The sequence below is a fragment of the Sceloporus occidentalis genome, unplaced genomic scaffold (genome assembly GCF_023333645.1).
Source record: "Sceloporus occidentalis isolate IW3139 unplaced genomic scaffold, rSceOcc1.0.p SCAF_190, whole genome shotgun sequence".
In the NCBI taxonomy this organism is placed as follows: Eukaryota; Metazoa; Chordata; class Lepidosauria; order Squamata; family Phrynosomatidae; genus Sceloporus; species Sceloporus occidentalis.
This window is the reverse complement of record NW_028317170.1, coordinates 932,282-946,424: the sequence shown is the minus strand read 5'-3', so window position 1 is coordinate 946,424 and position 14,143 is coordinate 932,282.

The window sequence follows — 14,143 nt, the reverse complement described above, 5'->3', positions numbered from 1 at the left end:
AGACCAACAACTGATTAAGGTTTGAGTCTTTACAGCGGGAGAAACGGGCGACTAGACGGGGGCCGGATGGGGCCGATCTGCCGGCAGATTCTGGGTTTCTATGATATATATTTAAAAGTATATTAAATATATAAAATGATGCAATATAATTCTATTTATGTTGTTTCCACGGTTTCGGTAATTTTGTGATACTTTGTACTATTATGTTTTGCGGGAGATAATTTGTATTTCTTTCTTGACTGTTGTAGCTTCGATCTTCCAGGCTAGGCATACTCCCCCCTTAAAACCCCAATAATGACACCGCACACCATAGAATATGGATAAGAAAAGGCCACAGCCAATTTTATTTATTAGAGTCATTGTCACGCCAAAACCTGGAACAATAAACATCGGTGCGTTAACGAGGACAATGACTCAAACACCAACATGTAAATATTTACAATAAAACACCCAAGCTTGCCAAGCAATCCAGGTACCATAACCAAATACCACTTAAGGAAGGGACATACCGAGATGCCCCCACCCTGACCTGAGGTTCCCAGCACTGACAGCCAAGAACCTACCACCAGATGTTACCAACCATTCACTTACCACCACATTAACCCCCTGGATACCTGGCAAGCTGCCGCCCCACAGACTGTGACAAACGACACAAACCTACAAACAACAGAAAAAAGGGGAGGGAGGGTGGGACACGCAACCAGGTAAGCTAACCACAAAAATGGTTCCTGAGCCCGGGAAAGCAGGCACTTATATAATCCACCCCCAACTCCACCCCCGAAATTCCCGCCAAAAAAGCCTACCCCTCCTCCGCACAACAGTCAAGGCCCACTATAGCCCATGCTGGCCCCCCCGTGGGCATCATTCTTGTAAAACGCTTTCTTGGTAAATCGAATAAGTTAAACACGATAATCGCTCTTGGATGTATAATATACAATTAATATTATATGAATGCCGGTGGGGTATACATCTGGCGTGGCCTTTACTACAATTATTATAATTTGGGGGTTTCGAGTTGCAGCGATACAGGAGCGCGGACGTTCTGAGAATTATTCTAAACAAAAACAAACCTCGTTTTCTATATAATTACATTTTTTAAAAGAAGAGTAAAAAAAAAAAAGAAAGGATCGTGCTCTTCTAAAATAACATTCTTTACTTACCCAAAGATGGCAGGTTTTATTTAAAACAGATGCTTCTCCATTCACAAATCAGGGCAATTACCCCCCCCGCCCCCATCCTCAGGTGCTTGGGGCAGATTCAGTTTTTGGGTGGTATTCTGTGAAATAATAACAAAAAAAAAAAAAAATATTACAATTTAAAAACTTAAAAGATAAAAAAAATACCTAATTTATATGTAGTAATTATCCTCAAATAGGCGTTTGTTATATCGCTTCCCCAAAAATATATATTTTTGGAGGACATACAGTAAGGGGACGTTTTTTTTAAATGGAATTTGCGGAAATTACATTTTTTTGTAATGCTTTATTTGACGGTAAAATAAATTGACTTCTATCATGCGTTTGGTGGAATTCCAAAGAAATGAAAACCTTATTGAGGAACGTCTTTTCCAAAATAACCACATAAATAATAATCATAAATTGTAATAAATGCAATTTAAACAATTTGTATTATTCCGTATCGCTGATTTATTTATTTAATTACCGTATTTGTTTGCAATATAACTCAATGTCTGGAAACAATTATCATTCCCTGACCAGTCAGCCACGTTAATATACCGTAGGTATTGCCACCAGCATTGCCGGTGGTTTCTCTGGCTACTGGCGGCTGCTAGGGCAATTGGTAATTTACCCCACCCCTTCCCATAAACCCCTATCCTGTACAGAACGCTCCATCAAAATTGGGGTTTCATAAACCCAAAGGTTACCCCTTTATTACACCGCACTATAATGATTGGCGTTACTGTCAGGAGGATCTGTCCCTTTTTACCAATTTATTCCATTTTTGTAGCTCTATTTCCACATTAAAATAAGCGATATATATGTTTTAGACCCCCCCCCTTATGTGTATATAATGGTAGCATCCATCTTAACTTCCTGTTCTCAGGTCCTGCAGGATTTTCCGTCCCAATAAAGTTTTCTCTCCCCTATTGTTAAGTTGCTGGTTGCTGCTGATTGGTTCAGGCAGCCTTTTTTAAGGGCGGGGGAGGGGAAAGGTGGGAATTTCAGGACAGGAAATTGATTAGATTGATTGCCACAGGCTGCCTCTGATCTCAACACAATTAAACCTATTAAATTAAACTAAATATTTCCAAACCAATTGCAGAAAATGAAAAAAAAAAAAAAAGCTAATAGGGTTATTAAATTACTTAAGAAATTCCGTTTACAGATGTTCTTTAAATCATAAAAAAACAAGATTGAATTATTCTTAGAACAAAAATCAGAATTTAGAGGCAAAAACACAATTAAAAAAATAAATAAAAAATCTAGACCCTTTATAGGGTTAAACTTCCTTTTTTCCCCTCTAAATCGTGTGAATGAACAGCACCAAACACGGCCACATAGAGCCGCGACCCTTCTGGGCTTCACATTAACATCAAAATGACCCCCAAATTACCGACAATTTATTTATGGTAAGGTCTTTTAACTTTTCATTGTAAATTATCGCCTTCTATTTGGCGTAAATTATTATTTTATTGTTAGCTTCTGCAGGTCCGACCGACTAATGGCCCGAAATCTCTTTTATCGCCGTAATCACAACATGGAAATTAAACGGCAATTATCGAAATTGCCGCATTGTGGCCGTGGACTGAAAGGTCTTTGCCTCTTTGAACGCGTTATTAGCGCGGTAATTTCAAAGCTGCTGGTTTCAATGTATCTCATTGTTACCCAGAAACGCTTCCATTTAACTGAAAATTCTCACTTTACATCGGCTCATTTTATGGGCAGCGACATTAAAATAAAAAAAAAAAAAATATTTAGAAATTTTAAAATTGCATTTCTTTTACGGCATCTATTTTTTTTTTTTATGAATTTTAATTTTTTTTAATAAAGCAACACAAATAAATATCTTTTATATATATATTTACAGAATTCTTCATTTTGGTTGGTGTTACATCCATTAAGATTTTTAAGTAGAGCAGGTGTTAATGTTTGGCCTCGTGTTTTATTGACGCGCATTTATCATTTTTAAGCCGTGTTTACACAGATGGATGGGTCATTTAAATACTGAAAAGAAGACATAACATCTAAAATTACATTTCTGCATATTTAAGTTGTCTGAGTTTATTACGAACGAGTAATCGGAGCTCAGAGGATGATTAGTAGCTTCTAAAAATCTCCAATCGCTGAGTTTGATTAATTAAAGATAATTCGGCAAAAATGAAATGGCTTTAATGTGAGGTCGTTAAGAGGAAATATTGTGGAACACGATACCAGTTACTGACCATCTGGACCCAACACCAAACTGGGACCTGCTGTAATTTCTGGATTTTTACACCCAAAATATTGCATCACTGACAACAACGGCGGCTCCAGGTCTGCAGATAAAGGGAGTTTACTGGAATAAAATGACATAAAACCAGGTTTTTGACACCGACCAACATTACTCTATACAGTGCTGGGGTTATATTACTGTATACAGTGCTGGGGGGGTTATATTACTGTATACAGCGCTGGGGGGTTATATTACTGTATACAGCGCTGGGGGTTATATTACTGTATCCAGCGCTGGGGGGTTATATTACTGTATACAGTGCTGGGGGGGTTATATTACTGTATACAGCGCTGGGGTTATATTACTGTATACAGCGCTGGGGGGTTATATTACTGTATACAGCGCTGGGGGGTTATATTACTGTATACAGCGCTGGGGGTTATATTACTGTATCCAGCGCTGGGGGGTTATTACTGTATACAGCGCTGGGGGTTATATTACTGTATACAGCGCTGGGGGTATGTTACTGTATACAGCGATAGGGGTATGTTACTGTATACAGCGCTGGGGGTTATATTACTGTATACAGCACTGGGGGGTACATTACTGTATACAGCGCTGGGGGGTATATTACTGTATACAGCGCTGGGGGTTATATTACTGTATACAGCACTGGGGTGTATATTACTGTATACAGTGCTGGGGGGTTATATTACTGTATACAGCGCTGGGGGGTTATATTACTGTATACAGCGCTGGGGATTATATTACTGTATACAGCGCTGGGGGGTTATATTACTGTATACAGCGCTGGGGGTTATATTACTGTATACAGCACTGGGGGGTTATTTCTGTATACAGCGCTGGGGGTTATATTACTGTATACAGCGCTGGGGGGTATGTTACTGTATACAGCGATGGGGGTATGTTACTGTATACAGCGATGGGGGGTTATATTACTGTATACAGCGCTGGGGGTTATATTACTGTATACAGCGCTGGGGGTTATATTACTCTATACAGCACTGGGGGGTTATTACTGTATACAGCGCTGGGGGTTATATTACTGTATACAGCGCTGGGGGGTTATATTACTGTATACAGCGCTGGGGGTTATATTACTGTATACAGCGCTGGGGGTTATATTACTGTATACAGCGCTGGGGGGTTATATTACTGTATACAGCGCTGGGGGTTATATTACTGTATACAGCACTGGGGGGTTATTACCGTATACAGCGCTGGGGGTTATATTACTGCATACAGCGCTGGGGGGTATGTTACTGTATACAGCGATGGGGGGTTATATTACTTTATACAGAGCCAGGGATTATTGCCAGAGGCGAAAATTGTCATCTCTGCCCCAAACAGCTTGCTTGTGCCCTCTCACAGGTATTTCTATATATTTATTTGAAGGAATCTCTTATTGTCTTGGCACAGTTGTGCAGAAACATTAGATTTTCCTACATTTGTAAAGGTTTTTTTTACAATACTCCTTTCTTATGTATCTCTATTTATTATATTTATTACATGTATTATTTTTCGTAGTAATGCTAATGCTTTTCAGCGGAGGCCACTAGATTCTGAAAATGATCCTTGTTATCTGAAAGGAAAATACCCCAAAATGGTTTTCCTCTTGCATGTTGCCGAATCATCAGTCGATACATTGTAATTTATTCATTGTGGGAAAAACCGCCAAAAATATCCCTGAGATTTAGGACCGCGAGTTCTCCGCAAACTGAACTTTTTTGGCTAATCCGTGAATCCCGGGCACACGATGAGTAAATGATGACTTGCCAAGCTTTTCCACCGTGGTCCATGACGCAGCCCCCCCGAGACTCTTAAAATAACTGTAATAACCAAATGATTTGTACATCGTGCCAGCCTGACAACTAAATAATACAGTCTAGATTTAAATTTACTTTTAACGTTTTTTAATGGTTCCTCTATGGAATCAGGATTGTGTTTGCTGATTTAAAAGGTTCCTGCGCACACGACACTCGCTCAATATCCCACTACGAACCGAGGGCACCTTCTGAGTTGTGGGGTATTTGTGGGGTATTTGCACGTCCGCGTATCCGATTCTTCACTAATTGTCAAATACATCTATGGTAATCTGATTTACAAATGTGAAATTATCAGATTTAAACTCAGAAAGAATATTTTTTTAATGTTGAACCCATACCAATGGTGCCCATTTCAGCTAAAGATGGAACAGCCCGTTGTTTTAGCCCTCGCTATATAATTCCTTTCATCTATTGACCGATATATTGGAAAAATCCGACAAAATGCAAAGAAAATAATCGAAAGCCAATGGTGAATCCATCTCAGGATATTCCACATGTCCAATATGGTTTTTTTTCTAGTCTGACGGGTTTGACAGAATGATGACCAGACGGCGAGTCCTTCCAGGAACCACACATGTACATGAACTATAATTTTGGTTAAACATGGACAACATGCAAACAAGAGTAGGATTTTTCAGGGTGCTAATAAATCCTAACTCTAACCCAAATACAGTTACATATTTTACATGTAATTCTCTTCCTAAACTTTAAATTCCGTGGGGGCGCTGTAGGCTATTCTCATAGCAAACAGCGCCACCATAAAACAGAAAGGTCATCAAAGGAACTGCACCTATATCTTTATTAGTTAAATATATTATACATAGTATCATATATCATTATATATGATATTACATATAATAATAATAATATATCGTATATATTATTTTAATTGTGTACTTGAATCCAAGTACCACGAGGAGAGGGCTGGGGTAATTAGCTAGAACTGGGAAACTCAATGCAGCTAATATTTTTGTCTGGGCAGCTTATAATTACTCAGTAAATGTTAAAGCAAACATAAATAATGTATATTGAGATACTTTATGAGTATTTTATTAACCATTCTTTAGAAAGAGTTAAAAAAAAAATTAACTTACCTTAGGGAGAAGCTGCAGCTCCCCAGATGTCCGAATAGGTTTGCCACCGATTGGCTGCTTGAGGTATATCACATGTCCTACACGGCAAATAACTGAGGGCGAGGAAAGGGGGACACCATGTAAATTTAAAAGGACCTCTCAGCTGTTATATGTGTTAAGGTGTATATAAGGGCTGGAGTGTCCCTTTAATGTGTACATTAAATCCATCCAATCCAGTCGCTCCCTAGTTATGTGGCAGATACTCCCCCGAGTGAGTTATTTGAGGCTCACAGATCCTAGAAACTAAATACAGACTTTCCATTCAGGGAAATGTTGATTTCTGCGTCTCTTTACCCCGAGCTGCGCTCCTATTGTAACTATTTATTTTTCCATTCACTCATCATTTTCCTTAATCCTGCCTAATTTTTAACATACCATCCCAGCTGCCTCGAGCAGCAGTTTTGCAAATTACGGAACATGAAACTGTCCCGAAATCCATAGCATCTCCTTTTCTGCGGGGACAGAGACGAAACCACAACGGTATCATCTACAAACGCTAAACAAGGTCCCATCCACACACACACCACCCCCCCGTCCATTCGGGGTGAAACCGACGGGTGAAAATTCACCGTTATAAGTTAATACGTCGGATATACACCTGTCTCATACTGACAGAGAGCATCGAACGGCCTCCGCTACCCTCTCAAAGGGTTAAACCGATAAGAATATCCAGGCTGAGAATTTCATTTACAGATAAAGAGGTTCTTTAAATGTTTAACCCTTTAAGAGCCCATCACAGAGTCCTTATCGTAGCGACTGGCTAATGGCGGCAGCCAAATGGGTATAATATTAAAAGCCCAGATGGAAACCGTGACTTGTCAGGAGGTAAAGATATTCTGAATCAGACCACCTGTACTCAAGCAGGGATTCCAGCAGGGAGAAAAGCACCAATCAGGATGCTCAGAGATCATTAAATCAGAGAAAAATATGAAGGAATCGGCTCCGGACTATGTGATCCCGAGAATCTGCCCCATCCCCCCCCACCCCGAGACTGGGGTAAAATCCCTGAGACTGGGCGGAACGGGTATGTTTTCCGTCCCAGTGATGGAAATGATGTAACGTCAGGAGAATGCGTCTTCTTTTCGCGTTAAGTGAATTTCTTCTGTGTAACTTCAAGGCAGACGTGACTAATGAAGATCTGAAATGAGTGTAAAGCACCGGGGTCACCGCCGGCCCCGGGGCCAACCCTGCACGGAAACTTAAACCAGCGTCAAACCCCCCGCACAAACATCTCTGTGCTTTCATGTTCATTATTAGTGTGCAACAATATCGCGATATATCGTAGAATAATGGTTGTTAAAGGGACCACCAACAAAACGTCTGTGTGTTTGAATGTCGTTTTAACTAGACAGGTTGTAGGGAGTGAAAGATAAGTGGAACAGCCTCCCAGCAGAGGTGGTAGAGGGTAATACAGCGAGGGGATTAAACATGCATGGGATAGACATACGGCTCCTGAATCTAAGACGAGACCAACGACTGATTAAGGTTTGAGTCGTTACAGCAGGAGAAACGGGCGACTAGGCGGGGGCCGGATGGCGGCCGAACAACTAAAGACATAAAGATATAAAAAAAAATGTTTAAATGTGAAATGTTCCTCTAATACCCCACTGAATGCCAGAGGGGTATTTATTTACTGCATTCTTACCGCCTGCTGCCACTTTTAAAGGTGTAGCCTCCTTCTAACCATCATTGTTAATTTTACTTAACCCCCTGAATTCCATGCAAGGCTTACAGTAGAACGCATTGCCCGACTCTCCGGTGATCAAAGGGTTATGGATCCACTAATTTCTGTTTAATTTGCCCAACTAATGTAAATGATCATATAGGTGTTTGTGCTATCTGTTTGTAGATCACCCACATAGTCCGTAGCAGTGCACAATCCCTAGACGCCATAAACCGACCTTTCATTAACCATGCGATGCCCATGTCTGCTAAGCAGCATCCTATTAAACCGAAGCACAATGGCTTCCCTTTTGTAAGGTGTCTGAGCTTCGTTCCCGCTGCTTAAAATGCATCTGGGGGCGCTTTACACGAGGGGGGGGGGCTCATTTTAAAAAGTACTCAATCTCCTTCTTTTTTTTTTTTTTTTGGACAGGCAAATAGGTGGCGGGTAAAACCCATTCTAATTTCTTTTATGTGCCCACCTGCTTGCGGACGATCTGAATGAAGACCACCTACTGGCCTCCCGAAGACGTCCGCGCAGATAATTAGATGGTTGAACCATTAAGTTCAAGTGGTAACCGATGGGAAGCAGTGAAATGGGGGATTAATGGCTGATCGCTCTCCGGGGCTGACTGTATAGCGGGGGTCTGTCTGCTCTGACCTCCGGACCCCGTGTAACTAATGCCGCGCAAGCTCTATTTTCTCAGCTGTTCCAAACATTGTGCTCGGAACATTAACATATTAGTAGTAACCGGCTCGGAACACCAAAGGCGACCGCTACAAATTCAATTTAATGTTTTTTTACCAGGCGGCGGGGCTTTGGGCTCCGACCCAATAATTCTGCAAAAAAAAGCATAATTTGTATCCAGAAAAAAAAGAAGAAGTGGCTATTATTAAAAATACCGACGACTGGCACAGAATAATTCCTTTTTTAATACCGAAAATTGAAATGATTTAAATATATATATATAGAGATTTATTTATTATAGAATATTATCTGTAATAAAATGTATCGGATTTTTGTGTTTATTCTGCAAACGTTAAAATAGAACGAAATATTATATTTATATTTATAATATAATTCTGCCATAATATCACGTCGTATCATATTTATACATTCAGTGTAATCTAATTCTATTAATATAAAAAAAAAAATAGCAATTTTTGGTAAAAAAAAGTGTATTATCAGTAATAAATCTTAAAATATTAATCATTCAAAGCGCATGATACTAAAATGCATATTATTCTACTATATATACATTTATTGACTAATTGTATAGACTTCAAGATTTTTTTTTGTGATTCTCATTTAACCCTTCAACTTCCATAGAGAATGAGGAATCTCTGTGTGACGCCTACATGATCTCCTGCATCCAGATTCAGGGGCGCAGTAGGCCGGTGAACGGGGTTCCTCTGGGTTACGAAGACCGATGTGACCTCATTTCACATTTCCGGGAATATACAGGAGATCTATAGGCGCATAATGTATACAAAATGAATTTGTTCTAATTTATTGGGAACTTCACCTAAAATCTGACTCTTTTAGTTTTGGGGGCCTGAGGGAAAATCACCAGCCCCTTTCTCTATGGGTGGCACTGAGAGGGTTAACGTAATGTAATAAAGCCCACAGGGAGGTTAACACTTTAAATGCCGCAGGTTTGAACAACACTTTGTATAACCTAAAAAATGTGATCTTTCTCCCAAAGCGGCTTTTATTAAAGGTTTCTAATTCACTTTTGCTAAATATTTGCCGTTCAGTGCATTATATACACCCATGTCATACCTCCCGACAGTCCCGGATTTAGCGGTGCAGTCTGGATTTTCGCGAGGTGTCTCGCCGTTCGGGGTAGCCGCCCCACCGCTCTACCTTTGCAGGTAGCCGGCATCATGAGCTGGAAGATGGGAACCCACATGGCCACCTTGTGACGTCCTGCTGCTAAGCAACGCATGGTGGGTGGGCAGCCGCTCCCGAGGCCTCGCATACCTGAAATGTTGGGGGGGGGGGCTACTTTAACTCCCTGTCTGTGTTCTTATTCCTCCCCATTAAGTTATTTCTCCCCTATTGTTAAGTTGCTGGTTGTTGCTGATTGGTCGAGGCAGTCTTTGTAAGGGTGGGGGGGCAGAGAGAGAGAACTCCAGGACAGGTAATTGATGATAACGCTGGCTCTGCCACAGGCTGCCACCCGTCTCAGCGCCGGTGAATGAGCTGAAAGCCGCGACGTTTCCCTTTAATGCGGCGGAAGCTTTTTTTGGCCTCGAATCTCCGCTTTTAGCCGACAACCTCTACAGAACTTGTCCTTTTTTAACGAGATCTACGAAGTGACCTTTTGGGGGGGAATCCCAATAAATACAAAACTGTTTCTTTTGTGGGAAAAATGAAGCGTTTTCTGACTGATGGGATCTGGGAACTTCGGCCAAAAAACAAGTTTTCAAAAATAATCATTTCTCAAAACAGTGTATTTTAGAACGGGCCGGATTCCAACGCACACAGAGAAAAAAGCACGCGGGAGAGGGACGCTTTCTGTTTAACCCCTCGCAGCCCTTCCCTGGCCGGCTCTGCTGTCCAGTGCTTTGTAATAAATATGCAAATGACTTAACTTCAGGAGAAGCTGCAGCTGGACACCTCCTGTTAAACACCTCGACGACCCCCCAAGACATTCCTATAGTTGCATTTATTTACATTTCTAGATTGTAAGCTTCTCGGATCAATTTATATTTATGTGTCGTAAATAATCAGCGGCACGGAGCACTTTCTGCGCATGTGCACCGGGGGTCTCTCGAATGATCCCCCCGCTATGGCATCATAGGTCAGCACAGACTGTGGGGGGGGGGGGGTGTGCTGCTTTGAGGGTTAGGCCTAGGGCGGCGTTAAAGGTGCCTTCAGGAGAAGCTGCAGCTCCAGAGCACTTTCTGCGCATGCTCACAGCCAGGAAAGCTAAAAGCATACGGGGGGGGGGGGGGGATCCGCAGACTATTTGATGGTGACAAAAAAAACCCCAAACCCGTGTTTTTTTCTGTTAATTCTAAAGTGTCATTAAGACCCCGTCTAATACCCACCCGTTTTATAACAACCAATCGGAGCCGCGAGATCGGGAAGAGACGTTTCACCAAACCCTAAAAATTTAACTGAAACAGCCCAGAATCGGCTGGGGATTCCCCGCTTTCAGGCCGCCGGCTCTAATCTCATTTCTGCTCATTGCTTTAACTCGAGTTAAGTCCGGAACCATTAAGTTTAAAGGAAAAATTCAAATCTTAACCGTTCTTGGCAGATTTTAGCGCACGTTTTTGGCAGCGAGAATTCCCGGCTCGTCCCAGAAGATTTCCCTTTTTTGGATTCCTCAAGAGTCAAATCTTTAACCCTTTATGTCTTAGAAAACTAAACACCCCCCTCACCGCGTTATATTAATATATAAAATATTAATTATATATTTATTTCATAAAATATTAAAATATTAAAGATCAGATATATTGATTATCAGGACGAATTCTCTCCGCTTTGATACAAATAACCCCAAATTCTGTATAAACCAGCGATTTCTCCATTAACAGTTTTTAGGAGTTTTTGTTACATTTTAGGATTACTTTTGGAATATTTTCATTGGCTGCCCAAAACAGATTTTTTTTGGGGGGCCGATGAGAATAGAGATTTGTGTCTAACATTAGGAGAAACTGACGTGAAGATAACGATCGATTTTTTTTTTTTTACGTGGCTAAAAAAAAAATCTCAAGAAGAAAAACGCCCTAAATGGAGCTATTTTGATAAAAATGGGAGAATCACAATGAAAACACCACTTTGTTCTCTGTTTAAAAAGAAAACTGAACCTGAGTGAAAGCGGGCGGTCGTGTCGCGCACGCCGCGCCCGGAATACAGGCTGTTCATTCAGAACCCCGTCGGAAAGTTTTTGCTTTCTTTGTGAAACGTAACGGTCCGCCGCCCAGCGGGAATCCCGCGGCAGAGAATCTACGGAAGATCTCCTCCGAATATAAAAACCACAAAGAACGCCGAGTGATTGCTGTAAATCTCACGGATTTGCTTCTATGATCCCAGAGATTAGCTTCGTGGCGGCAGCCCCCCCCCATTGTAAGCTGCCGGGGAGCAGGGGGAGGGGAGACGAGCTGTCATCGGGTATCGGCGTGAAACGTATTTGGGATTCCCTCCCAGAAGTTTCTGACACTTGACAAAGTGATCTTCGGGGGGACGCAGAGAAAAAAGTTCTGCATGAGAGCCGCGGAATCCGCGAAACGCGCCAGCTCAACGCCATCGTGGGGGGGCTCGGCAAGCCTCATACGTGTTTCACCCCCCCCCAAAAAAAATGCGCCACGCGTGAAATAAATACTTTCCGCACAATACATTTCCCTTAAATACCTTTATTTCAGAATTCCGTCTCCCTCTGACAGGGCCCTTTTTTTATGCTGATAAATTGTCTTTTCTTTTTTTTTTTCTGCTTCGCTAATTTCGGGCTAAAAGCGTAAGAAAAACTTTCTCGGCGGGGGGGGGGTGCGTGTTTTTTACTTTATAAGTTACGTATCCTTCTGCTCCTTAACGTTCGTAACGACCCCTACGGGAATCCCTATTATTCTCCATCATTTGGTTTTGCTGCAACGTCTCAGCGACGCTCCAAGTGCTGCTACATTTGCATTTCTAGATTGTAAGCTTCTGGGGTCAGTTTTTATCTCTATATGCATCGTATCGAAGTAGCAAACCGCTAGCAGCGGAAGCACTTTCGGCGCATGTGCATTGGGGGTCTCGTTAGACCTTTTCGGTCGCCGACTGGCGGTAAGGATCTCACGAGCGTCTCCTGTATGACAAATAGCTGGGGGGGGGGCAGGTAAAAGGGGCAAATTATAGCAGAGGAGTCTGCAGAATGCCCCCACGCATTTGTAAGAGGGACAAACATTTAAAGGGACCCCCCTCCCAGCTAAATGCATTAAAGCGCACATGATGGCTGGAGCGTCCCTCCAGAAAAGAGACCGCAGCTGACAGACCGAGATTCTGCATCTGAAAAGCTGTGGCATTGGAGGCATTTCTGCTGCTTCCGCTGATAGAGTTAATAATAAAATACACAAATCGCTGTAAAAATGTCCTAAAACTTTAAAATCTAACTTCACCTTTTTTGTCCCAAACCTTGTAATAGGCCGCCGGCACGCAAGAGCGGAGCCCTCTTCTCAACGTGTTTATTTCATTCCTCATTTTACGGATACTGGCGTTTTTTCACTCAAACTGGATTCTCTGTTGTAAGCGCGCTGCGGAAACTCCTGGAGCTCTATTAATACCTTCGAAATGCGACAAAAGTGAAAGAAAAACCTGAAATCTGATGTCATCCGGAAATTATAGAAATCAGAAATATTCTCCGCGGTCTCAAGTGACGAGATTTAGAATAATTAGAATCCCGCTGTACTGCGCTACAGAATATGCAGGCGCTATATACCGTATTTGCTCGATTATAAGACGACCCCCCAAAATCTGAATATTAACTTAGGAAAAAAAGAAAAAGCCTGAATATAAGACGACCCTAAAGGAAAAAAGTTTTACCAGTAAATGTTAATTCATGTAAACTATTTTTTATAATAAAAGCTATGATTGAGAAAAATATTTTTTTTGTGTTTTTTTCCTTGTATTTTCCAACCTGTCCCCCAGTTACGCACATCTGCCCCCAGGCTTGCCACACCAATATGGCACTGTGGCCCATGATATGCCTTTTAACCCTCTATATGCCACTGTGCCCCATGGTATGCCTTTTGACCCCCTATGTGCCACTCTGCCTCCAGAAATGCCTTATACCCCTATATCCCATTCTGGCATTTAGGGGGTTAAAATGCATATTATGGGGCAGAGTGGCATATAGGGAGGTATAAGGCATTCCAGGAGGCAGAGTGGCATTAAGGGAGTTAAAAGGCATTGTATAGAGCACTCTGCCTCCAGAAATGCCTTATACCCCTATATGCCACTCTGGGATTTAGGGGGTTAAAAGGCATATTATGGGGCAGAGTGGCATATAGGGAGGTATAAGGCATTTCAGGAGGCAGAGTGCTCTATTAAATGCCCCCTTAACGCCACTCTGCCTCCTGAAATGCCTTATACCTCCCTATATGCCACTCTGCCCCATA